General features: G+C 44.9%; 1 long non-coding RNA gene across 1 annotated transcript in view; it reads left to right on the top strand.

Moving 5' to 3' along the window:
• The first annotated feature begins 5,805 nt into the window (after positions 1–5,805).
• Positions 5,806–26,602, top strand: part of LOC136102773 (uncharacterized) — a 53,800-nt gene continuing 33,003 nt past the window's right edge. Inside the window, exons 1-2 of the long non-coding RNA XR_011739460.1 lie at positions 5,806–6,956; positions 7,161–8,459. This is a non-coding gene — a long non-coding RNA (uncharacterized lncRNA). The remainder of the gene's footprint in view (positions 6,957–7,160; positions 8,460–26,602) is intronic.

Genomic DNA, 26,602 nt, shown 5'->3' with positions numbered 1-26,602 from the left:
TTTTAAAGTTTGTTACATTGGTGGACACCCAGTGAGCGGTTTTATATTGGCATTGTCACCACTTAGATGTCTCTTTGATGTGACCTATTAACGTTCCCTGCATTTAACCATGCAGGAACTGGAGCAAGTTTAAAATGTTGCTGTGGACATGACTTGTGTTTTGAGGGAACTGGATTGTCGTGGCTCCTCTTGTTCTTCCTATAACTTGCATTTTTTTTAAGGGCAAGGTGGGGTTTGGGAGCTCACAGGCATCTTCAGGTTGTTGCTTATGGGCAGCTCATGTTGCGGAGCAGATGGAAATGTAATATTAATCCTCCTCGCTGTCAGGGTTCTTGCAGACTTTGCTTGGTACAACACGGGGGCAGGTGGTAGTCTTCTGTAACCAAATAGATTTGTGTAACGCAACAGGTGTCCCTGTAAAATGTCCAGTAAATGAATCCCCAAAAGCTGTGTGCTCTAGGAGCTGGGCTGGATGGAGGTGACCATAGACCTGCTATCCCTGATTGCCCTCGTTAGGTATGGTAGCTGACTGTATCACAACGCTGATGAAGGTTATGGAAAGAAGTGACAATTGTGTCACCCACTGGTCTCAGCTCTCAGCCTCTTTCTTCCCATAGGACTGGAGGTGAGTCTCTGCCAGCAAAGGAGACAGGAGCTCACTGTAGACAGCACTGCTTCCCTTTGCAGCAACAGCTTTGGAGCTGCCTGGTGGGAAGGCTGGAGGTTTGTGGTCTATGCATGTCTGATGGAGCAAAACCAGGGGATGAGCTGGTTTCTGCAGGTTCACCTTCTACTCTGGCATCCCTGAAGTGGTGGACACACACCTGGCGTGGATGCTGTGACTGGTATGAATTTCAGGGGTATGTGTGCAGCCTGTCCATTCCATAGCAAGATCTGCTGAGCAGACACCTTCCTTTGTGGCTTCTCTGTGTCCTTCCTGCTGTCACCCACTTGAAAGGCTGAACAGGTTTTTTTTCCTCAGGTTTCCTTGCATTGCAAATGCAAGGAGAGATCCACACAGAATTAAATGTCTCTGGGGGCAGCTTCTGAGACAGTAGTAACACTTTTTCTAAGCGGCAGATATTATTTTTTAAGCTGCAGTGTAGAAAATACCTACCTGTAAAATGTCTCTTGCATTTTTTTTTCCTTTTCTTAATAGGGGAATGTCAATTTCTGTAAGGATTCTTTCAGTATGGTCACAAAGGTCTGGATTCACTGACCCAGAAAGTACTTGCACTTCTATCTCCCATGATACAGGAAAAGCTCTAATGCATCTTATCTGGTCATAACTCTCACATTGCTTTACTCATGGAAAGGCACCAGGTATATATATATATATATATATATATGTTTGTATATAAATTTTATGTATTGATGTAGAATGATTCATCCAGAAATTACTGCCACTGGAGAGAGGGGAGAGAAGCAATATTCATTATTAAACATGGCACTACTAAGGCTAAGCAGCAGTTTAATGCATTCCCATTAATAACTGATGTGTGTTACATCAAACAAAGGGAATGTCGAGAAGCTTGTCGAAGCTAGTAGTTTCTTTACTAGAATATCTCTTAATCATTCCACATAATCTCTCTTTGAGTGAGAAAAACACATGCAAATCCCTGTAAATCTCCTCAAAGGTGCAGGAGAGTAGCAGAGAGGATCTTCAGGCATGCACTCTGTCTCTCTGGCTGTCGTGGAGCTGTTGGTGGGAAGACAAACCAACGAGTGGCTTTGGGATGGTGAGTTTTTAATTTTGGTGCTACAGCAAGTTGTCTCATACCAGGTGAGGGAGGCTGGCCTTCAAAAATTATCTGCTGAATAGTTTCTTTTGTGGTAATTGTGTAAAAAGGAAATAACCACCTAAATATCATTAAGACTGTATCAGCTGCGACCACCGTATTCTTCAGTATTCCTGTTGAAAAGCTTAATACCAGATGGGGAAATGGGCTGATGCTATCTCCATCTTAATTGCATCCGAGTCTTTTCAGTTTGGGGAAGGAATTTTCCTTTTCTTACACTATTTAGGTACACATCCAGAATCCTTTAAACAAACCCATTTTTTCTGCTCTCTACATCCCACCTCCTCCCTTTCTTTCTTTCTTTCTTTTTTTTTTTTTTTTAAATTAAAGACCTTACAGTGCTGGAAATGTACTTGATATGGTCCCAAGACACAGCACGCATTCTCTTTTCTGGTTCTGATTTGGGAAACACATGTAAGTTAGTAAGCTTTTGCAACGTTAGGTTGAAAAACATCTGCTAGTCTTGGAGACCAGTTGCATATCTGGCACTTCTTTAAGCTACCTGGCTTTCCAGCTCCACAGCCTTGAGTCCTTGCCAGTTTGTTTTTCATAATGTTCGCGTTTTAATTATCCCCAGTGTTTATGGTAGTCTTTGGAATTTTGAGGTGGCAACATTTGCCCTCAGTGCACTGGGGCCTGTTTCAAGGTGGGGGCGGGCTGTGGCGGGGAGGTTTTGGATTAGTTACACCTGTGCTCCATATATAACTCGAGTGCAAGAAAATACAGAAGCATATGCGTAACGTAAAGCACAAGAGCAGACCCCTTTAGCTGGATTCCTTGCGATTCGTGTGAAATATTGTGGCTGAGCATCTCTAAATTGCCATCTCTCCCAGTGCAGGGAATTGGCATCGTGCGTGCTGCGAGGTGCCGTCAGCTGAAAGGGGTGATTCTATGGTTCTGTAGGGGCTGTCTGCCTTCCCAGCAGGCTTTTTTTGGGTCTGCCTTCTGCTCCCCAACCCCAGCCACCAGCTGTGGGTCAGCGGATTGTGAATTGAGCTGTGTCTGGTGTGCGCGGGGTCAGACAGAGGCCCTGGCGTTGCGCCCAGACGTCCCAACTGCGTGGGGCCCCCTGTTGTGGATATCACCCTTGTCGTGAAAAATTCCATGTGGTGCAAGGATTTGGACAGCTGGGTCTGAGGGAAGGTGGCAATGGAGAGTCCTGTGAATGGAGTGGTCCGATCCTGATTCATCTGTATGGCCAGGAGAGGCTGAAAGAGGAGGTGTTTCAGTAAGTTGGACTGGGCTAAACAGAGTTGTCTGAGGGACTGTGCCCCATTTCTTCCAGCGCTCTTTAAATGATCGAGGCCATTATCAGCATTGTGAGTTGCTGAGGTGCTGTAGCCTTCTGGCCAAGTCCTGCAAGAGCCTTACTGGGACAAGGGACAAGCTCAAGTCCCCCAGGTCTCTTTTGACCTCCCATAGCACAACCTCTGCTTGCAGAGAGCCTGTAGGTCCCAACTCTTCAGCTTTGCCTGTCCTGGGGCTCCAGAGGGAACCTGTCGATCCCTTTTAAGTTTTCTTCTGGCTTGGGGTTCATCCTGGATAAGGTCTGACAGCAGATTCTCCACAATAGAGTCCTGTGCCTTGACTAATCCCAAATCTATGTTTGTTGGCTCTGAGAAAGGGTAGATGCTCTTCAGGTGGCAGCCAGCAAAGCAATCCCTGAGGGACCTGCATCCTTTTTTTATCCACAAAGGGCAGCAAAGGCTTTTATTAGTTGTGATCATCACTTGGCAGATGAGTGGCCACACTGGGCATGGCTCACCCTCAGCATGAGATTTTTGACACAGGAGGGAATGAGGACGTGAACATTTTGAGGGAGCTGAAACAGCTAAAGACATTTTTTTATAGCTAACTTCAGCGTCTAGTATGTACCTTTGGAGTAGCCAACAATAATACATCCAGCTGAGCTGCTAGTACAAAAAAACCCAAACTATTCGCAACTCTGCAATGTCCTGTGCAAAGTGCAGAGGAGATACCAAGAGTGCAAACCAACAGAGACAATTCATAAACCCCAGGCCTATCCTTCAAACTTGCTTTTCTCACGAATATCTCTGAACCTCCAAGGAATTGTATTGAGGTTCCTTGCACGGTACATTTCTTTCTCTACCTAAACATTATAAATGGAGGACTGTGGTGAGACACAATTGCTCTGGGGTTTAAAAAAATCCCACAATGCTGGAATGAGGGGAGATACATGGAAACAAGTGGGAAATCCATTGAAAAGAGATAATAGAAAGTGATTTTTTACATGGCAAGGAATTTGCTGCCGCAGGAAATAGCGAAGCAGATATAATACCAGCAAGTTCAAAGGGGTTAGAGAAGGTAGGAAAGGATGTGTGCTCTACCGTCCCAGTCAGCAACTGTGCGTGCTAGGACGAGTGTGAGGTGAATAGACTGGAGATACTGGCCATGCTTGCGTGGTCCCCCTAAAAATTGTCTTTTTCTGTCACTGTTGAAGCATTGTTAGCTGGAGGAGATGTACCATCGTGCTGACCCAGCAGACCAGTTCCTGTGTTCCTATGATCTTGGTGTAGCTGGTGGGAGTTGTCTATGCAATTGGATTTCCTCACTCTTTATTAGTCTTTTGTCCCCACCAGGTGCTGCCGAAGACGAGTTTTGTGTTGCTTTGCAAAGAAGTTCACTTTGCATGGTTGGCTGATGGTGGTATGCATTTATTCAAACTATGGACATGTATTTCTGGTCACTTTTGTCCTATGGCAGAATAATTTCATCCACACTTTCACATGGGCAGTCCGTGCCAACGTCCTCTGTTATGGTGAGCATTGTCCCCCTGTAATGCAAGCACTGTTATGGACATAGTCATATATTAGCTTACTGTGGGAGTCACAGTTGGGCAGAATTTTTACATCCTACACTTGCTTCTAAACTGAAGGAAAAGTTGATGACCTCCAAACCGAACGAACCATCCTAGTGACAGGGTGCTAGGTATCTACTGCACCCTACCTTGGGACTTTGCTGTCCTTGGAGAGTGTGTCTCTCCCTCTGACCGTGCCTACATTCATGCTTTTTTTTGGAGTAACAGAGCAGTCCAGAAGCGAATCCCATGGTTGTCTCCACTTACTGCCTAGTGGTTTGGACAGCAGAGTAGTTTTGGTGCACACTAGCTAGATGCCTTTGGAACATTAACCCAGACGGTCCACACCAGACACACAGAAAATGTGCTTCTACCTGGACATGGGGATCTGAACCCATGATGGCTCCCCAGAGTAATCAAAAAATGTGCACAGGTTCGGTCCAAATGACATTGGGGACCAGACTAAATCTAGGCTGAAGTGAATGCTTGAACTGTGTATATTCTGCTGGTGGGGACGTGAGTTTGGATCTGCTCCTTTTATGCTGAATGACTTGTTAATGTAAACAGAGCCTCTCAGTTAATGGCCTTTGTTTCCATACTGTATTCCTTTAAGATCAATAAAGTATATTAACATTAATAACCTGATTTCGCTGAGCCAAGCTCTAAAACTCTGGCTTTTGTTCTTTTTAAAGGAGTTGGAGTTGAAAGTCCTGGGAACTAAGATTTTCGTGACAATACTGAAGGAAAATCTGTATGATTTGGAGTCTGACCTCATGATGTAATGGCTTTGTAAGCAAATGAAGTGTTTTCCTCCCCAAAAATGTTCAAGTCTTCTGTGGTCAAGGGCAGGAAGCTGGAAAACTTTGAACCTGTTGAAAAATGCGTTCCTTGTGTCTCATTGCACTCTGTGAGCCCTGTGCCTTCAGAAATGAGATTTTCATGAGGAGGAGAGAAAGCATGAGGTACAGGGAGGAGAAGGACCTAATCAATCTTAATCTCTGAAGTACTCATGCAGTAAGTGTTTAAGCATGTGATTAAGCCCATTCTTACTCAGCGAAGCATTTCAGCGCACGCTCTGGGTACGTGGCGGTTGGGGTGAATTAAGCACATGCTCAGGAATGCTGGTGGATCAAGGTCTCTAAGCTTGTCTTTGCAAGCGTCCTGTGTCTGTTTGTACAACCCGTCCCAGTGACTTCCCTTGGCTGATGTTGGAAGGACTCCCTGCTCTCCCTTAAGAGCCAGACGCTGAATGGTGAAACTTGATTCAAACTGTTAATCTCAACTTGGGAGAAGCAGTATCTTTAGTCCGTGCTTTAAGCAGTGATAGAAAAAAGTGCTTTTAAAGGAAGAGCTGCATTTGTTATTTGTTGTATTTGAGGACACTGAGCTAGAAACAAGAGCTGTGTAAGAATGAATGTGCTTGTGCTCTGTATCAACAGCAGGACTTTGTGTAAGTCCTGGGAATGACATTTGGGAAGAGGCAGAATGACCCTTCCCTTGGATGTCCAGGAGGAGCTGGGAGAATGATGCAAACAGCAAGAGCCAGCCGCAGACACCAGACCTGTAGGGCCTGAAGCATCACCCATTAATGTACCTGGCTAATCCTACTTAAATGCCAGTTTCAAGCAGTGGGATTAGCAAAACAGAGGGATCTCTGGGCTACCTGGCGCTGGAGAACAGAGCTAGGAAGCATAGAGAGGTAGACTTTGCCTGGCTTCAAGGAAAGCCATGGTTTGCCTGCACAAACAGTAGAGGCACAGAAAGGGTTAAAAGTTTGTCTTCTCTTCCCAGACACATTATTTACAGTGGGTTGGTTTCCTTTTGGAAGGGCCCACTGTAAAATGAGACGTTCCCAGTGTTTCTGCGGGTTAGACCTATATCTCATTACAGTTTTCTTTCCTGGACTCTTGACTGACATGATTTCCTGAGGTTGCTCTTCTCTCGGGAAGGTGAAATCAGGAAAGAGTAGGAGTTTGCTAAAATTCCAGAGCCTTGGAAGGCAAAATCATGGTGATGACCTTTCCTCTTTAGAAAGCACTCCTCAATGCTGTGTTGTGCTCTGTATCTCCCAGTGCAGGGCAAGGGCTGGGAAAGGAGTGGGAGAGGAAATCCATCAGGTTTGATAAGAGAACAGTTGGTAAATCCTGTTGGAGCAGCTTGCAAAGGCCATAGAACCAGCCACCGGAGCAGCACCTGGCTGCATGACACGAGCAGCCATCTCGCCCAGTGGCCAGTGAGGGCGAAGGCAGCGCTGGCCGTTGACCTGCATATCCTGAGCTCTGCTATTGCTTAATCCACCTTCATGCCTCCAGGCCACAGCAGACAGCTTGTTCATCCTGGTAAGTGTTTCCGTTACTGCTTTTTTCTTCTTCTTAATGAAATAAATTGTGGCTTGGCATTAAAGCACAAGCGCTGAATGAAACTGAAGTTCTGGCTTGTGTCTCCTGTCAAACACCTCATGATAATGTTTTCCTTGATGTTCAGTTGCTTGGAAGGGAGGGGACCTATCCCCTTCTCATCTGCAGCATACCCATTTTTCACAGATGTCTTCTGAGGGGCTTGTGTGGAACAAGGCATCAAGGCAACACACCACTCTCTTCAACACTGTGCAGGACGCCCTGGAGCAGCCTTGAATCTGCACAATTCCAGCTACCCCCAAAGATTTTTCTGACAAGGATATCAGGACTGGGAGGTTTGGATCTGACTCATCCCACCTGAAGCCCATCAGTGCTTAGGATGAAGATGGTCCTGCTGGGAGAAGAGGAAGCACTCTCAGAAATGTTTGTTATTACTGTTAAATCCCCACTCCTTCCCTGTCACGGAGATAGTGATCTCTGCTGTGGTCCCTGCTGCTTTCTTTTTCCTGTGTTGATCTACGGTAAGACTCGCTGCTCTTGAAATATGGTCCTAGCCCTGAGAGAGGCTTTTCTTGCTGAGCCATTGACCTTAAATTCAGATCACGTGTCATCACCTGGGCCTGTTTCAGATGCCCATTGTCACCCTGGGTAAGTCCCTTGGGCTCATGTACGTGCTGATGTGGGTGCTCTGAGCCTTCCTCCCTTCCCTCTTCTTTGCCACTAAAGCGAGATTATTTAACTTTTGTCCTCTATCCAGTTGACTCTCATCTGAAGTTGTCCAGCTGTGGGGACTTGTTTGGTCCAAATAAACTTTGTGGATCCCTTACAAAAATATAAAGTAAGCAATGAATTTCATATTTGATAAAAAAGGTGCATGGAGAGCTGTTTTTTCTTTCTGTTGTGTTTCCCTCCTTTATTAACTTCTCAGCACAAGTGTAATGATATGGACAGGAAACATAGCAAAAGTTGTAAAAATAATAAATCACCTACTGTATAGCAGAGAGTCAATTCTTTTGCATGGTGGAAGGAAACAAAAGGCCCTTTGTCCTGCTGAAGGATCCTCATTGATATTCATCTAGAACCCCAAATAATTTACTGATCTACAGTTAGGAGGGGTAGCAAAATGGACAAATGGGAGCTGTGAAGCTGGGCAAGATGTAGCCAGTTGTTGTGCTAGAAACTCATTCCTCTGGCTGCCAGATCCAGCCTTGTTCCTGTTGATTCTGAGACTGTTTTCTTGGTGGTCAGGACTGCTTTCAGAAACCACTTATGGTGCACTGATGAAAAGGCCAGTTTTGTGAGTAAACATCCTAATAAGCAGGTCTTGACAGATGGTTTGTTGCTCAAGCCCCATGTAACCCTACAGCTGGTGTCAGTGTCTCACACAGATGTTTCCCAGGAGAACTTCCCCACAGTGTGATCAGGAGCTCTCAGCTTTCACAGCATCCCAAGGAGGAGCCTCGGCACTTGCTTGACACATTGCAGGTATGTCTTTGGGAACAACTCGGACTTCTGGAAACATGTTTCTCATGGCATAGATAGAATTAGGCTCCCAGTGGAGCCTATTGTTGACTGAAGAAGGTAAGCAAAGGTGTTTGTGCACAGCAGCTGCTGCTGCTACCTTTTGGTCTGTGAGCAGTGAGATATGTCCAGTGTTAGACAAAGCAGAACAAGAAACCTCTCATGTACTTTAAGTAGCCTTCAGTTCCCTTTATTTTGGTATTGCCTTGTCCAAATCTTTCCAAAATCTGTCCTTTCCCCCCACATTTTCTAGAAAATGTCATTTAGGCAGTAAGTTTTCCAAGTGAAACTCTTCTCCTAATTTCTGTGAGTCTGATGAACTGCTCTGAGCCCTGGGCTCAGCACAGGATGCTGTAGTCACTCACAGTATCGGGTGTGTGGTCCCCATGCAGATCAAGTATTTCCATTAGAAGCTGATGGATAAATTACAGAGATTTTACCTTGTTCTCCTCCCTTGGGGAGCTCGTGGGACTGTAAGGTAGTTTGTATTATCTGCCTTCCAGATCAGGCAATTTAGATCTGACTGATTTGTATATCCCCGCAGTGTTTCTGGTGGGCTCTACAGGATATACAGCTCTCTGCTTCTGACCTGGGAGCTGCTGGAACTGGACTGATGTGCAGAGGCTGCTGTTGAGAGGGAAGCGGCTGCAGCTGCCATGTAAAGGTGTCTGCTAGGAATGGGTTTAAAACTTCGATTCTGTTTTGGGAAGAAGCTTAGTTTTGATGAAATTAGACCAAATTAGCTCCAAAGTGGAGCAAAACAACCGGGGAGATACTCTGCAAAAGCGGATAGTGCAGCAGCTTGCGCTGTGTGTTGTCTCAAGAGCAGATCTCTGGAGCACTGAGCCTCTCCCCTGGGTTTCATGGTCTGTCCATCTGTGTGTGCTCTTGTGTTTCCTCCCTGAAATGGTCGAACATCTGGGACACCCCAAACTGAGAGGTGTGGGAGCTGTGAAATCCCCTCTCATGAAGCAGCCTGTTTGACAGCAGGCTGCCCCAGGGCCCTGGAAACCTGAATGGTGGAGGAACCAGATGGGTGACCAGGCAGGAAACTCAGCAGGTTTCTGATGTTTGGAGCCCTGTGAGAGTTTCATGGGAACCTGGGCAAAATTGACTCACCTTGTTGAGATTTTGCTGAATTGGTGAATTCATCTGAAATGCTGTTTTGCCTGAAACCTTCTGAGCAGGTGCAGTATCTTCAGCTATCTTTTGAAAACAGGGACAACACGTTCCCTGCATGGGTCTTCCGGGAGTCAAAGATGCATTTGTCTTTGCTATTTTAGCCCTCTGCAGCGTTTTCACTGTTAAAGTAGTGTCAAGGAGGGAGGATACAGGAGCTTGGCGGTGACGAATGAAGGATGCTGGCAGGTTATTTTAATTCTTAGAAAATCGTTGTGTTCTCCTCATTACACTACACCTCATCCACCTACTCTGCCTTGTCCTATAGACTATGAATTCTCCATATTAAATCATTTCCCCGTGTTCTGTATTTGTTTTCACAGCCTCTAGCTGAGTTTCCTAGGTGCTACCCTTATATAAACAGTAATAAAGACTCCTCTGTCCTGCTGCAAACCACTTCTGAGGATGTTCTCTCTAATTCTCTTCCTTGTTTAGCGTTGGATCATTAAAAGGCATGAGGTGGTTAATTGGAGGCTTACAGCTTTTGTGACTGATGCAAACCAGAGTGTGTGTGTAATTGCTTGCTGTGAAGCTCAGGTGAATGCTTTAAAAGAAAAGAGGGGAGGAGGCAGATGGCCACGAGCAGAAGGTTCCCTGCAAAAGGTCACAGGAAAAGGTTAGTGATTGGATTGCCCCAAAGCTGGGAAAAAGAACCTAATACCTGGACAACTGGTGAAAAGCCCAACTAGACCACAGCTTTGTTCCCTAAAGGGGGCTGCCGCTGCGGAGGAGACTCCTACATCAAAGCTCTCATAACAAAACGCAGCAGAGATCGGTATCACCCAGCCTGTGGCACTGGCGGGAAATGGATTGGTTGACACGTCGGAGGCCTTTTCTGGGCAGATGGCTGGGTAGGAGTCACCGGCTGCTTGCAAAATCTCTGAACGAGCCTTTAATCTACCGTGTGATACTGTGTGTTTTAGCGGGCATCTAGATGTTTATCTTGGATGCATTAGTCACCAGGAGAGTCTGCTCCCAACCTTTTCTATACCTTAGCTGCAGCCTTCTTCCCCCAGTTTTTGGGACAGATGTGAGCTGAATGCTATAGGATTTGTTGGACTTTTTGTAATTTTGACAGGGTAAGAGTAACAGGTTTTCTTAGTAATACTGTGCAGAGCATTACTGAGTGCCGTGATTTGTGTGTGCTCTTATAGACTTGCAGAGCCTTGCCCCGGGACCCAGTGGTCTGAAAAGTCTTATCATGCTCCTAAACAAATAGCTCTGTCTTGAAGCCCATTAGAATAACAACTACAAAGCTGTGCTTCTCCCAACCTGCTGTTAAATGCCTTGCAGTGCCAAAGGTAAACAGGATCAATCAATTATCCAGCCAGGGAACATCTAATGGCAGTTCATGAATCAAGCTTGGCTTTTGAGGTCGTTTTTATCTGCCTTGAGGACTACAAGCCGACCAAATTGGGGTCTTGGTCTGCATGTGCAGTCTGAAGAGTGCAAGGCTGGGCCTGGCAGGGTGTGTTAATTAGGTGGAGCCAGTGTAAATATATCTGTTATAATGAGGTCTGCAAAGTGATGAGGCCTGAGCGTGCAGGCTCTGGCCATCTCTGCTCTCCTACAAAGCCAATATTGCCACAGTGCGTCTGCTGGTTTGGCCAAACAATAGCTTGATGCCGCTTTTACTTTTGTGCTTTTGCACCTATGGTATGTTGTTTGTCTTCTCTTGACTGTGCCAAAAAAGGAGCTTAGTTCAGTGGGGAAACCAAACTCCCAGCAATGCCTGAAGAATACAGACAATTTAGTAGTCTGAAGTTTTGCTAATCCAGACAGAAACATGAGCTCAGGGTGTTCAGCTGAGGTCCTGCTATAACTTTGCACAACATCCAGTGAGATTTAGAGCCTAGCAGGTCATGGACTGTGTATGCAATTAAAAAGCTTCTTTCCCCGAGGAGTTCACAATGCGGAGACAAAATATTATCCTCCCAATTAGTTTATTGCAGCAGACTGGGGCACAGAAGTCAGATTATCCAAGGGCATGCTAAGACCATTCATGTGCCACTGAACTTGGAAAAGGCATTTTTCGCAACATCTGGTTTCAATCAATTTGTCGTCAATTCAGAGTGCCGGACTCATTTTCTGGGACCATTAAAGTACACGGCACTGACACGGGGTTGCAGCTGTAATCCAAACACGAGTGTCCAAAGAGTCCTGCTACCTCTCGATGATGACTGTGCAAAGAATGGGAGTCTGGTGACCATGCTCTTCTGAATATAGATCCTTTTCGCAGTTGAGAAAGCCTCAGGCTGAACGATCACCTCCCGTCGTGCCATATGCAGCTTGGTTGTATGTGTGGTGCCTGGATATATATTAGCAAGGCCTCAGTCTCCATGTGTTGGGGAGAAGACTCATGCCAAGTGCTACAGAAGTCTTTGCGAAGCCTCTTTCCTACATGAAGCAGGCTCCTTCCCCAGCCCAACTCTGCATTTTGCTTTTAACGCTCCAACCACCTTCTTTGTGCAAGCAGCCTGTTGTGGCTGTGATTCTGCCAATATGGGAATGTGCTGAGAGGAACCTCGTTCATTTAAATGTGTGCAACCACAGCTCATGCTTTTACAGCATATATTCAGTGAAGCAATGCCTTTATCTGCAATACTTATCCTTTATCTAACATCTTTTCAGTCTAAAGCTTTTTTTTTGAAACGCAGATTAAGTAATAACAACGTAGGATAATTGAGTGCATTTTTTCACAGTGACATAATGATACTTATCTATGGCTACTGAAAAGCAAGGATAACATACTATGTGAGCGCTGTATTATCTTGCTTCTGAAACAGACCAAGATTGGCATTAGGGCTTAAGTAAGTGAAATACGACTCCTTGTACCAAAGCCTGTTTGTTTATAATAAAGCCTAATACGTCTTTCTAATGCACATTGCAATGTCAGAAGCACTGACATGATTGCTGACTCTTTTCAACTTGTGAGGCTGGTAGTATATTGAGTGTGGAGATCATACCTTGTAAGAACTACATCTGATATGTCTTCTGTTAAGTGAGAGCAAAACCCATCTCATCACAAGAGGAGTTGACTTTGGGGATCAGTGTTTGTAAGGTGTGTTTACTTTGTGGATGTCAGGTGAGACGCAGTTCTGGGCAGGCTCTGCTTAGTATCATCGTGGCTTTGTGAGTAATTAGTTATAACGCAGTTGTGAGCAGGACTTAGAAACCCACTGGCTGATTTTTATTTGCGTTGGAGGCCTGGTGGAATAAAACAGACTGGCATGGTCAAACAAGCTGGACTCCCTTTGAATCGTCCTGAGTGAGGAGGAAACATAAATTAACACCTCCCTTCCAAACCCTTAGACACATAGGTCTCTTCCACAGCACAACAGCCTGTGCATCTTCCAGAAAAACTGGAGGAACGATGGGAAAACACTTAAATTTAAATTGCCTTACTGTCCAAAGTGGTATTTTAGTCCCTCTTGCATTTGTTCAGGCAGAACATGATGGTGTGTCTCTGGATAATTTTCCACCTGCCTGTTTTGAATATCAGATGGAAGCGTTTAGCTGGTGAACTGGAATGGTGCCAGATTTCGCAGGAGCCTTTTCTCCTGAGTTCTGCTGTTTTTGTAACTACTTAGACAGAATTATCCAAGCATGCACCCAGCTGGCACAGGGTAAATGCTGAGCAACACAACGTGAGTTGACTCTTCGTATGTCAACACAATTCCGTAGCTAATGTCAAGGAACAAGCTACTAGGGCTTATTTAACCGTGATTCACATGTTCTGAAAGGGACAGAAGGGTATTTGATGTTATATGAGTCTGCAGAATGACACTGGCCCATCGGCAGAGTCATTTAAGAAACTGTAAAAATCGTTCACACCATTTTCTTGCTGAATTTCTGTGCGGTGTACCCCAATGTGCGTGAAAACTGTATTGCTGAACATGACTGAAAGCTTCTTATTTCTTAAGCATCCTCTAATAGGGTGGAAGTGGGGGTTAATTGAGCCAGGTAATGTGGCGCTTTGAAGTTACTGAATCTATTAAGTGTTTAGCTGTGTATATATGCACATTGGGTAACTTCAATACTGATGTTAGGACTCCTGCTTGGCTCACCTATTTGTTCCTTGTGCTGTTTGATTGGCATTAATCCTGAGGAAGGAGGTAGGGATGCTGGCAACTGCTTTCCCTGGTGGAAAATGAGTACAGTGGTCCCAATTCTCACATGTGGCTGGTATCTCCATAGTGCAGGAATTTGTTAGCTTAAAGCTTCTCTCTAAATGGGTGACAACTCTTCTCTGATAAGCTGTGGCTACCCTGCATGTGAGACCTCAGACACCAAATAAACAGTGCTGGCATCAGATAATCCTGTTTAGAATGCCGTGGCCTTAGAAGTACTCTATCTTTTGAAATGCAGTGTTTTTTTCGTGTTTACGTCTTCCTGCAGTGACTTCATGTAATCTCGTAGTTCTTCAGCGTCTATGAAAGCTTAAACCACCGATCCTAGAAAGTATTTACAGGATTTGGTTTCTTTTTCTAGGACTTTTGAGGAATGACTATGTATAATTCTCACTCCAGCTCCTAAAAAATCTGCTGGAGTGCTGGTGGGCAAAACAAAGCTTGCAAATCATTAGAGATGTGGCATTCCTGGGAAAGGCTTCACTTGGTGGTGTGCTCTGAGGATGAATGTTGTGGTGGATGAGACAGAACTGGGAAAAGACACAGATGTTCTTGTGCTCCAAGTGCAAAGCCTCGAGTTCACTGGCCTCAAAGCATTAAGGAGATTTCTGCTTGCCCTCCTTAAAACGTAGGGTGCAAACTGCCATGGTAAAGCTCACAACCTTCTGTAGTTTGAGGGAAGACCTGTTGTTTGGGCTGGAAACTTCCAATGCTTAGGAAGATGTGAGCAAACAAGACTGAAGCTGGTAGTGTGAAATCACAGAGTACATCGAGTGTAGGGTGAGAAAGCACCAAAAAGCTGACAGTTTTGAAACTGTTTATCCAAGTTTCTTGCATGGCCCCTCTTATCACAGCATCGCAGCACCTCCCAGATGGTAATACGTTTTATCTTCTTGCCAACATCCTCACAGGGTTCCTATCCCTATTTTACAGTTAGGAGACCCAAGTGCAGGCGCTGAGTGATATGCCCAGTGGCACTTGGGGTTTCTGTGGCAGATCAAGGAATGAAGCTCAGCTTTCCCATGCCCCAGGCTAATTCCTTACTCCGTGGGATCCTCTTGGAAATGAGCACAATGGTTTAGCAAAACACAAGAGCATGTACAAATAATGCTCAAATGCAGCATGGGGGACCCCATCCCAAACTCAATACATATAAGTATTGGCATTGAAGTTTTAGTTTTTTGGAGCAAATAGACGCTGTGCAGCGGAGAGCTGATGTTGGCTCTGGAATGAGCAGAATTTAGCAGCATCGAGCAAGGTTTGTTAGTGTGGGTGCTGGCCAGGCTGTGTTGCTTTGGGGGCTGGAATTATCTCCTCTGCACAGTACTGGGTGTGTGGATCCTGCTGCCCATGCAGAGCAACTGGGATTTGAGGCTGCCTCATCACTTTGGGCCAGAGCTGCATCTCCTTGGCTGCTGGCAGGTCAGTGGATTCTCCAGTGTGGTTTGCCCTGGCGAAGGCTCCATCCCAGGAAGGTGTTTTGCAAACACTTCCATGATGGATTTGGTATTTTCAGCCTTTGAGCTGCCCATGAGTTACCTGAGTACTTGCTCCTTCTTTACTATCCCCTTTCCATCTCTTGATCCCTGATTTTCCCATTCCTACAGCTGCAGAACACCTTCATCCTAACAAAATGTTTTAGAATCACAAAACGTTGATGTAGGGGGATGAATAATACAGGGAGAGAGTGAATATTTTCTGGGTCCAGGTTATTACCTAGTAACTGCCTGCTTTGTTCATTGATAATATTTAAACTATTTGAAATTGCAGCACCTAATAAATGCTACTAAATAGTGCCATACCCATAACTTGATTGCAATAATCTACCAGGGAATATGTTTCGCAATGTCAGCATTTCTCAGCAGTTAGCTGGAAAACTAGTTCTTACCAGGAGTGTTGGGATAATCCAGCGTTTCAGATGCTACTGGGTATGTTAGATGCTGATTCTGAAATGGTGACTGCACTGTCTTACTTGGCACTAGTACCGGTGTCCAAAACCTCTTTTAGGAGGTCAGATTTACAATGTATGAAGAGGCGGCAAACCCCAGCCTGAAGCCTACAGCTTTGGTTGGAAGGGTAAGTGAGGGTGCAGGAGGAAAGGAAGGTGAAGACAAGCACAGGAGGCAGCGATCTCTGTTGGCTGCCTGCCTGCTTTTCACTACTACTCACAGTGGTTTCGCTGAACAGGCGAACTGGAGTGCTGTCAGTCGGGAATGCTGTCAGCTCCTCAAAACCTTGGTTTCTGAGGGCTTGCTCTCCTATGCACACTCAGCAAGTCTCTGGTATAAGCAAGAAAATATCTTCCATTGTCACTGTAAGGCAGGGAACGCATCATGAAGTCCTCATCTAAGAAGATCCAAGGTGAGTGTCTCATTTGCATGTCTAACAAAGCCTTGGGTAATCACCAAGAGGACGCTGGACTCAGTTAAAAGACTTGGACGATAGCACTAGGTATTTGGAAAGAAGCATCTGTGTAGGGTGATTCCTTGATCTGCCTCAGATTGCTCGTCTTGCAAAAGGATGTTGCAGCAGCTTCACAACGTATCTGGAAATTCCAGATTTTTGTGGAAGGCATGGGGCTGGGAGGTCTGGGACACCCTGCAGCTTGTTTTCTCAAGCACTCTTCTGTAGCAAGAAACAATATCAGGAGTGCAAAACCTTCCCTGGGCAGCAGCAGAGGGGAGGAATAACGTCAGGGGAGATCCTGAGTCCAGATCTGGCTGGTTGCTGCAACTTCGCTATGACATTATGCAAAGTCCTTTGAAGACTTCCTCTTGGCAGAACCTGCCATGTCGTCAGAGAGGTAAAGCACGGAACAGTCTAAATCTTGTTAAGGACTGTAAAGCAGTCAGAATGCTGGCTGTGAAATTATCTCCTTTCTAGAGGAAGAAAGTGAGATGGTTGTGGTCTTGGTAGAGTGGGAGTGAAACTATTTGCCATATGGCGAGTGGTGCAGCATAGGACTTGAACAAGCTGGCTCTGGCCTTGAGATACAAATGAAAATAGGCAAAGAAGATGGGTTAAGTTGTCTGGAGAATGAGGAGATGAGAAAAGTGCAGTCCTTATACAGAAAGACCCATTTTTCTGAAATTTCACAAAGCATATTTTCAGCTGAAGCACAATAATCTCTATTTCTCTCCAACCCCCATTTTTAAATTTCATGAGTCACAGAGATGGTTTTGCTTTTATTTGCCATTGTGTGTCACTGGTAACTCAGGACATTATCCCAAGATAACTGGGTCTGGTCATGCCCTGACCGTGGAGGTGACAGTGGCGTGGCCAGAAAACTCTTTGGCTTTAATTTCCTGCCATTCCCCCTCACTTGGGAGTGTCACATCCTGCAGGCTGATCAGCAGACCCCAGCACAGAGGTCCTTAGCTTCACAGAGTCATTTTTCACACCTCAGACCATCTATTTCCCCGCCATATGCTTCTGGCGCTTACCTTTCCTGATAAAATATGTCCCAAATTTCCCTCTCCACGTTTGTTCCCTCCCTGACTATTGAGCTCCAAGGAAATTCGGTGGGAGAAACCCCATGGGTGGCTGAAAATATTGCATCACTCCCCTTTTTAATTTTGATTTACAGCTCTGCAGAATGGGTAACATTCCTTAGAAGCAGCAACATGCCTTCTTCAGCACCTGAGTCCTTTTAAGAAACAAACTGATGAACTGAAGTGTTTTGGGCAGCTCTTCGTTTGTAAACATTATGGCTTGCGTTTTCATTCCGCCATCTAAAATGTTCACATTTTCTGTAACAGGACCTTCCTCTGCAAGTTTTCCAGACAATGTCATGTTGCGCTGGGAGGGAGTATCTCCATGTCTTGCTGTTTGTGACATGCCATTCCTCTCCTTGCAGACTGAAAAGCCTTCCACAGAGCAGAGAGATGATGAGTGTGCTGCGAATCGCACCTTTTATCAGAAAAACTCCTGTTCTTTCATCACCTTGCAGGGAGATTTCAGAGGGACTACTCTGACTCGAGCTATGCCCTCCTGGCACTGGGAATCCTCTGTTTTCATTATGGGTAAAAATTGACCATTTCTAGGAGGAATAATTTGAATCAGACATTGTATCCCGCTCCTTCCTGAACCAGATTTAATAAATAGCAGGGTACAAACACAAACTGCTTAGCGCTTGTTGAAAGGCAACTGAATAAATGGCTGTAAAAAGCCAACAGGTTTCGGTTGTACTGCAGCTCCTGGTGGTCCCATTGTGTGGGATTGTGAGTTTAGCCGAGAGCGAACATGGTTTCATTACGAGGTAGTTTGCCTGGGAGACACTTCAAAATTATTAAAGCTGACAATTTACCCTGCTGATTGCCGCCGCTGTGTGCGCTTAGCATTGCTGGACCAAGTGAAAGGCGGCTGTGCTAAATTACACAGGCACCTTGCTCTCCCCATCGAGGAGAGGATTTCATCCTGATAGTCCATATCTTCTCCCTTCCTAAAGCATGTAGGAGAGGATTTCATCCTGATAGTCCATATATTCTCCCTTCCTAAAGCATGTAGCTTAGAGGGAGGTTGACACAGCCCTGACAGTTCAGGGCCATTATAATTATCGTCGTGCAATTGCGTAACATTATGTTCTTTGAGTAATCAAACCCTCGGCTGCTTTTTGCTGCTGTTGCCTGAGAATAATCATAGGTCAGTGTTTAAATAGCATGAACTTGGTTCTGGGTTGGTGCCTCATCCTGAGCTATTGCTGATTCTGTGGATTTGCTGCATACGCACCGCAGGGGTGTAATAGGCGGCTCTTTGTGGCAGGCTGGCAGCGCTCTGCTGGGCCAGGTGCTGTGTTTTTAACAAGAATGGGAGTTTATTTTTTTCTTTCTTTTTTTTTTTTTTCAGAAGAATGACTAAATTAGCTCATAACCTGCAATCGATATTAATTCCTTTGAATGCTCTTGAGTTATAGCTGATTACTGCTGTCTGACCCTGGCGAAGTCCATTTCTAGAAAACGCTTTGTGTGACTTTGTGTGTACAGCTGAAAGGAATGCAGCTTTCCCCTAATTACACACTGGTAGTGCAAGAGGAGACATTTCTAGTTCTGCATTTGAAAGTATTTCCTTTGAGCACTGATGGGCCGGTGATAGCAGTAACCTCTGAAACCGTTTTTAAAAGGAGAGACAAGGCAGGAACTAACACAGTTTCATCACTCCAAGCCTTGCATAGATTGTAGCAGCAATTGAGCCATCAGTAACGGGGATAATATCTTTAAGCTGCTCTGGATTTTAATAAGATTAAATTGATTCAGGTCTTTGCCAGCCTTTTTCAAGCCAGCACTGCGTGGTGGTCAGTAGCTCAGCCATCTCTATGTTAGGAAGCTAAAGAACTGAAGATTTGTGTGTTTAAACTGAAGAACCTCCCCCAACATTTTTATGTGCGGTATGCTGCCTTAGATGTATACAAAAATTACCCCCATATAGGCAAGTCATATTTCCTAATCAGCTATGCCTATCTGATTTTTCTACAGCCTTTGTTCTCAGCTCTTTAATTTTATTTAGATCTCCTGTCAGGAGTGTGAAGGCATTTCTTACTGTAGGTGCTGCAAATTCAATGACTTTCTTACAGAAGGGAGTTCAATTGTCAATACCATTTATTACTGTATTAGTTAAGGAGCTGTGAATAAATCAAAAGGATTAACATTATCTCTCGGGTAGAATGGAGGAATGGAACATTATATTGCTTAAGTATCATTGCTGAACAATATTTTTCCAACCTTACATTTGTGAAAATGAAAAAAGAGTTTTCCTAAAGTGGATTATTTTCTGTGAATTTGAAGTGGTAACACAATGTTTACCATTTAATCTTTAAAAACTGTGTTTAAATCACCATTATATTTTCTTATAGGTAAATAGTGCTTTATTTAAATGTATTTGGGATGCTGTGTCAATACATTTAACACTTCTTGACTTGAGCGTTTCAGTCATGAATTATTCTCCCCAAAACAATCAGAGGAAAATATAAGAATTTATATGAGCTCATTGCTGTTCTTGAGCTGTCTTATAGATATAAAGATAAACCTGTGTTAGCTCAGGGCATTTGCGTGGACGTTTACTGAACCTCAGCTGACCTGCTCATTAGAGAGCAGCAACATCACTGCACGTACAGACCTACAATGCAGCCGGTGGTGAATATATTATTACACAGTAACCCCCATGGTTTAACCGATCAAAGAGGTTAGGAGATGACTTGATTGTGGTTTCCGAGTGCCTGTTTATGGAAGAAATTTCTAATAGGAGGTGAAGCTTCATTCTAGCAGAAAAGGTTACAATGGAAATGAGAGTCAGCTTAATTAGAGCTGGAGGACTCGGAGCAAGGAAGGCAACTAACCTTGGAACAGTGATTCAAGGACAAGTTGGATTTTCCATCTTCTAAGTCTTTATGTTGAGTCTGCATATTTCCCTGAGGATGGGTCACAGCTCAGTCAGGAGTTATGGGCTTGAGGCAGAAACCGTGTTATACCTTGTGCAGAAGGTCAGGTGAGACAGTTGTTAAGGTCTCCCTGGGCCCCTAAAGTCTATGAATTCCAGTGAGAATTATTGAAGATTCACCATAGCAGCACTTGAACTTGGTGCAAACATTAACTGTCAAATAGTGCATGTCTCAGATACCTTATAAATGAAAAAGTGAGATAGCAGTGTTGCCCTAAAAACATTTATAATATGGCATAAGACACTGAAGTCTTATTCTTTATTCTATACCAGGTTATAGCATGTCTTTGGGGTTAAGCCATGGTGGGACTCACAAGATCCTGGTTCTGTCACAAGTTTTCTATTTGATGTGCACTAAGCTTTTCACCTTTGCTTCACATGGGTATTTATATTCCCAATATCCAACATGAGGCACTCACGCATCTTGCAACAGATAACTAGCTGAGTATAGACCACAGCTCAAACCATTTCCAACTTTTACATCTCCAGACCTTCTCCAGGGCAGTGAAAGTTCCCATAATCATATTTTCAGTCCTTCTGATTTTGAGCAGCACAGAAGCTGGGCAGTTTTTATTGAATCTGGCTTTAATTTGCATAATCCCTACAGTACAATTCAGTGATATTTCAGTCTTTAAAAGAGTGATATGAACATAAAATGTGCTTATTTCTTTAAAATGCCATTTAAAAATAACTTGTCATTAGGACGATGTCCAAAAAACACAGGATTTAAAAATAACTCTCTATTAATGAGAGCAGATTGGCAGTAGCAGTGTCATAGGTTAGATTTTGTGCGTGTGTGCCCTCTCCAATACTCAGTGCTGGTTTTCTGCGATGGCAGCAGAGACGTAGTGTCCTCAGTCCTGCTGTTTTTCTCTGTGTCTTAGAAACTCAAGGGTCTAAAAGCTGCCTCAATAATGATATTGAAAACTTGCACCCCAGCAACATTGCCCAAGCAGGGGCTCTGCTGTACCAAACATGTCACATCCATGGAGAAGACTCTTCTCTTGCTGAATGAGTCCTGCTGTGCATGGAAGTATGAAAGATGCCCTTAAAAATCAGCCTTTCAGGTTACAGTACAGATGGAGTGAGGCTGAAAATGAATTTCAGCTTTCAAGTGACTTTATGCTGTTTCCTTGATTGACTTGCCAGTTTTAATACTGTAAATTGGGGGATTGTGTGTAATGCATTTATGCCTTCCTTGCCTGGAATGAAGCAGGAACATAATTTATGGGGATATTCTCATCTCAGCCTTTGAGGAATTAGCTTCAATTAACTCTGTTGGGAATTGCATGTGTCAGATGTCAGAAAGCCATCAAGTTTTCTTTAGAAATGCCGGCTGCTCTCTGTGCTTCATTCTTTGGCTGTCTGAGGGATAAGGATTCAAAGCTTGGGAAATGCAGATCTGGGTGACCAAGTTTCACAGGGTTAATGCCACGCACAGATGATGGACAGGACCATAGATGAATGCATGGCAGGTTGTTATGATTTATAGCCCTCCAGCCTGGGTGAGAGAGGGTTTGGGGAGGGTTCAGTAGCTTGTGAACCCGGAGTGCTGAAAGAGCAAACACACCAAAAGACACAGGCTGTAAAATAAGATCTCTCTGGATAAATCTTTCTGACATCCATGAGAATTAGAAAGGACATCGATTTCAGGTGGAGTGTGGCCAGTGCTTCTGGATCTGGGACCTTTAGGCTGCGGTCTGTGTGTCTGTGCTGCTCCCCAATTTGAGGCCATCCCTGGAGAAAGTGGGGTGATCATCGTGTGGGAGAGGGGTCACAGCAGTTTGTGGCATCTTGGGTGTATCGTCATGTTGTGTCACTTCTGAGTCCTACTCAGCCTTGAGAGGCTTTGCCACCACATGGTGGGCAACCAGACACAGGTGGCTAAGCCAGACTTCTTTAGGACTGGGAAAAAAAGAATTATTTTGGAGAAAGAAGCCTTCTGGAAGATGCACACCTGACCTTGCTGTGTGCAAGATGAGAACATGCTGGGGAGCATTTCCCCTTGTCAGGTGCTGCAGGCTCAGATGGGAGAAGCTTTCTGTCAGATTAAACCTGAGACTTGGTGTCTCTCGCCTGTGTGATGCTGCTTGTCAGCCTCACCGAGACGGAAAGGACACACGGCCTGCCAGACTTCATTAGGCAGCTGTATCAAAATACAGCACAGGAGAGCCGTGAGATTCAAACAGCCTGAGCAATGCTCCCTGTGCGTGTGTTGGCTCTGTAATTTCCCTATCAAGCGTCATTTTAAATCTGAGAAGAGTGGAGGGTGCTTATTTTCACTCTTAGCACACGTTCTTCAGCACTCTCAATTTCTGTGCTAGTGAAGACAGAATCAGGCAAAGATGTCTGGTGCTTCTTGAAAGCCAAAAATCCCCCCTCTACCCCCAGACCCCTCATTATCACTTCATTATCTATCAGCCGCTCGCCAGATCAGACTCTGAAGTCATTTCATAGCGGGTGCTGGCAAACTGTTTCCCAGCGATGCATTTATATCTAAATGGCTAATTCCCTATCCACAGCTTATCTCAAAGATTAAAAAACCAACCAAGCTAGATCTGAGCAAATCCAAATGAGGAATCCTAATCAGTTCTGTTGCTAAAAGTGCATTAGTATGGCACAAGAGAGAGCGTGGCTTTCTTCCAGCAGATACAACAATCACAGCTCATTTGGGCGGAGAATTTTTCTACTGCTGTGTATTGACACAAAGGAGCACTTAGCTTGATAATGCCTCCTGGCTGCTGCCACCATCCGAATATTAAGAACAAATTAAGGTGTAAGATTAAACTCTGGAAGTTGTTACCTGTTCACAGTGAGGTAGCAGTTGCTTCCTTAGCTTTTTCATACCAAAATATTGGCTGTCAGCTCTTAGGAGTCTAAAAATAAAATTAAGCTGCTACCTTACGCAGGAAACAATTAGGATTTCAAGCCTCCTGTAATATTGCTGCTACAGAATTTCTAATCTGCAATTAAATCTGTCATGGGCTCTAATATGACTGATTGCAATCCCCATGAATTCCCGCTTGACAGGGTGTTTTACTCATGCAGGCAGTTCAAAGTGGCACGGATACGGCAGCTCACGTAAATTGAAAGCCAGCTCAAAGTTCGTCACGGCCACAAAAGTCCTGAGGCTGGAGAGGCTGATGCTGCTGCCAGTCATGGGTATTACCCTGCACAGGGTCTCTGATGCCCGGGCAGCCTCCAGGATGGACAACATTGCAAACGAGATGGCCATTGTGACTGTGGTCATACCACTGATGAAACACCAAAGTCTGTGCTGTCATGGGAAATGGGAAAAGAAGCAGCGATTGCCCCAGTTCCCCAAAGGGTGAGATGTGTCAAGACTGAGTAAAAAGTGACTCAACTCTTTTTGCCTCCATGTACCCTTGATATCAGTATTGACGGCCAGAATTTCAGGAGGATGTGGGGCTGGGACAAAAGAGGTGCCTCTTGGGTTACAGGCAGCATTAGTGGTAAATCTGGCTGAACACACTGCCTTTGTAAATGATCTCAGTGCTAAATGCAGTGCAGTCAAAACTGCAGTTGCTGTGGAACTGGGAGGAACCGAGAGAAACAAGCAACAAAGGAGATGAAGGCTTGCTTTGGAAATACTTAACCTGAATAAGATGGCTACAAATAACCTTTTCTTTAATGAGATGGGGAAGTTGGAAAAAGGACGGAGAAATTTCGGTGGAAGATCACATGAAGGATGAGTTTTAGGAGACAGCAGCAGAACTGCTGGGCAATGGGCTAGGTTGTATGTGCAGATGCCCTGTGCTGGGAAGAACATAAGCTGCAAGTTCTTCTCTGCTGAGCTTGTCTGATCCCACCCAGCGGGTCCGTGTCCCTTTCTTGGCACCCTCCCATGGGGACATGGTGACGAGTGGCAGGAATTCAGAGAATAGCCCCGGCAACGTGCTGGAGCTGGAGAGACTGATTGATGTGGCGATGCTGACAGCGAGCTATGTGCATAGTTTAGCTAAGCACCAGTCTCGACATGGGATGAGGAGTAAGAGAGAGATTAGGTAAGAGCCTCCAGTCATTTGAAAGCCTGAAGTGCTGGTGAGGAAGAAGGGATATTTTAGGTGGTGAGAGAGATAATGAAGAAAACAATGGTGTGGTAGCAAAAAATGAAAAGTGCGATAAGGGCATCTATTAAGGCATTAAATAGCTTTCTAAAGGGAATGGCTGGAGTCCCGTAGTGTGAAATCTGGATACTAAAGTACAAGTGTACTGTCAGGAGTTGTCCCGTGATGAGGATGGAAAGAAATGAAGAAGTTTCCTCCTGTGTCTGCTTTGAAAGAGCGCCTTGCACCATCCTGCCCTACCCAGCGGTACCAGAGGATTGCCTGTTCTTAGCAGCTCTCTGATAATGCTGGGTGAAAAATTTTCCTTCCAAAAACACTATAGTAATTTGGAAAGAGATTTCTTCTCGGCGAGCGACATATCAATAATGCTTCGGTTACGTGTGTTCTGGCTGAGCTGGAGCACTTGTGACTTCAGCCTCCCCAGGGATGCTGTATCTAGATGAAATGAACTTTCTTCCCAACTTCCTGTTGGAAACTTGACCATTTTGCTCAATAATGTGAAAGAATCTCTACAAACGCTACCAGCCACACAGTAGCTCAGTGTTCCTCCCAGCGATACAGATTTGCTGAGGCTACTGGAAACGAGCAGCTTGATTGGGAAATGCAGGAAATGTATTAGTGTGTGGCTGGGCAGCAGCTGAGCAAATCTTGCCAAAACCTCTCTGGCTGCCTGGGCTTTTCCTCTGTATTTTCTGTCCTTTCATCTTCATTAACCTTTTATAACTCTGTCTGATTACTGCAGCATTCCCACCATTTCCTACCAAAATGTCACTCTAATAGCTTTGTTATGGGCAGCTGATATCAACCTATCCATTGCAGGGTTGTTAACATCTAAGAGAGTGATTGAGATGGGATGGAGCTGTTTGCCAGCAATGCTGACTGTCAGACCGATGCTGCTGTGAGGAATGCATGTTAGAGGGGAGCAAGAGCACATTAACAATAATCACCACACAAACTGCACCTCGCTGGGTCTCTCAAATTGCTGATAACGTTGTGATAAATTCAACAACTTCTGGAACTCCTAGAACCCCTGAATAAGTTGACGGCTTTGCTCTTCTGCAACTGATACTTGGGGCCAAGTTTAAAATAAAAAAAGCCCTCAAAAATGTTCCTATTTAAGAGTTTGGAAAAGATGCTTGTCAGCTGCTGCAGTCTTTGTCAGCCTGGGTGTGGCTTTTTTTGGGTATAACTCAGAAATTTCCATTGTCTAGCAGCTAGCTAGGGCATTAAATTGTCACGGATCACATCTTCTTCATCACACGTGCACAAACCTGGAAGATTAATTATACTCCCTTTTGTAAAACCCAGTATCCCAAGTGATTAGGGAAGAAATGAATCAAGAATATGAATTTAAGTACCTAAAAGCAACACAGCCATAGCTTGACTTGAAAGAAAACAGCTGTCAAGAAAAACAGTAATGCAAAAATGTGGAGCAATGTCTCTGAGGCTGGGGGAGGGAAGAGGATTCAGGATGCTCCCAGAAGAGTGTTTAGACTGACCTGAGGCCCTGACACCTTCAGATGGGATTTCACCAGCTCTGAGCTGGGTGAAACCTGGGTTCTGTAAGGGACAGGCAGGCTGAACTGTGGGTGTTGCAATATTTTCCCTTTCAGTTAAGACTCAAAAAATTCTCACATGTTGGTGACAGCAGCTTTACAGCTAAGACTCAACGAGTCTTTGCTGGTGTTACAGGGAAAAGGCAGTATCAGGGTGCTACGTCCAGGAATTTATGCAGCATGTTTCGTCTTCTGCTATCCTTGCTATGCAACTTCTCGCATGCTTTTGTTCTTCTCTGGCTTTTTAAGGGCTCTGTGAGAGGAGATGCAGTGAGGAGATATAGTGAGGGATCATGAACCCACCCATCAGGGGCTCCCGTGCGTGGTACTGGTGTATCAGTGCAAACCACTGCCACGTTTGCTCAGTGGGCGCAGCAGCTGCGGGGTGGATGTGTGTTCCTGTCTGCGGCCATGGTGGTGACCTCCAGCAAAGGAGCTGCTGCTACGTGGGTGGAAAATTGGCTTTGCTTGGTGGAGCTGAGTCATGTTGCAAGGTGCTGTTGTATGCAGAGGTCATGCTCCATGTTGGAGGGGTGTTGAGGGTTTTGATTGCGGGGTGACAATCAAACCCTGGCAGATGTATTGTTAACCTCCTCTCCTCCCCCTGCTCCCCCTTTTTGCCCCTCCCTCTCCCCCCTTCCCACTCAGGACAGGCGATCGGGAGGGAAAGAAGGACAGAGAGAAGAGAGCTGGAAAAATTAAAGATGTTTTACTAATGCTAC

Source organism: Patagioenas fasciata, chromosome 5, assembly GCF_037038585.1.
Source record: "Patagioenas fasciata isolate bPatFas1 chromosome 5, bPatFas1.hap1, whole genome shotgun sequence".
In the NCBI taxonomy this organism is placed as follows: Eukaryota; Metazoa; Chordata; class Aves; order Columbiformes; family Columbidae; genus Patagioenas; species Patagioenas fasciata.
The sequence above is the reverse complement of the archived record's forward strand: the minus strand, read 5'-3'. Positions and strand labels throughout refer to the sequence as shown.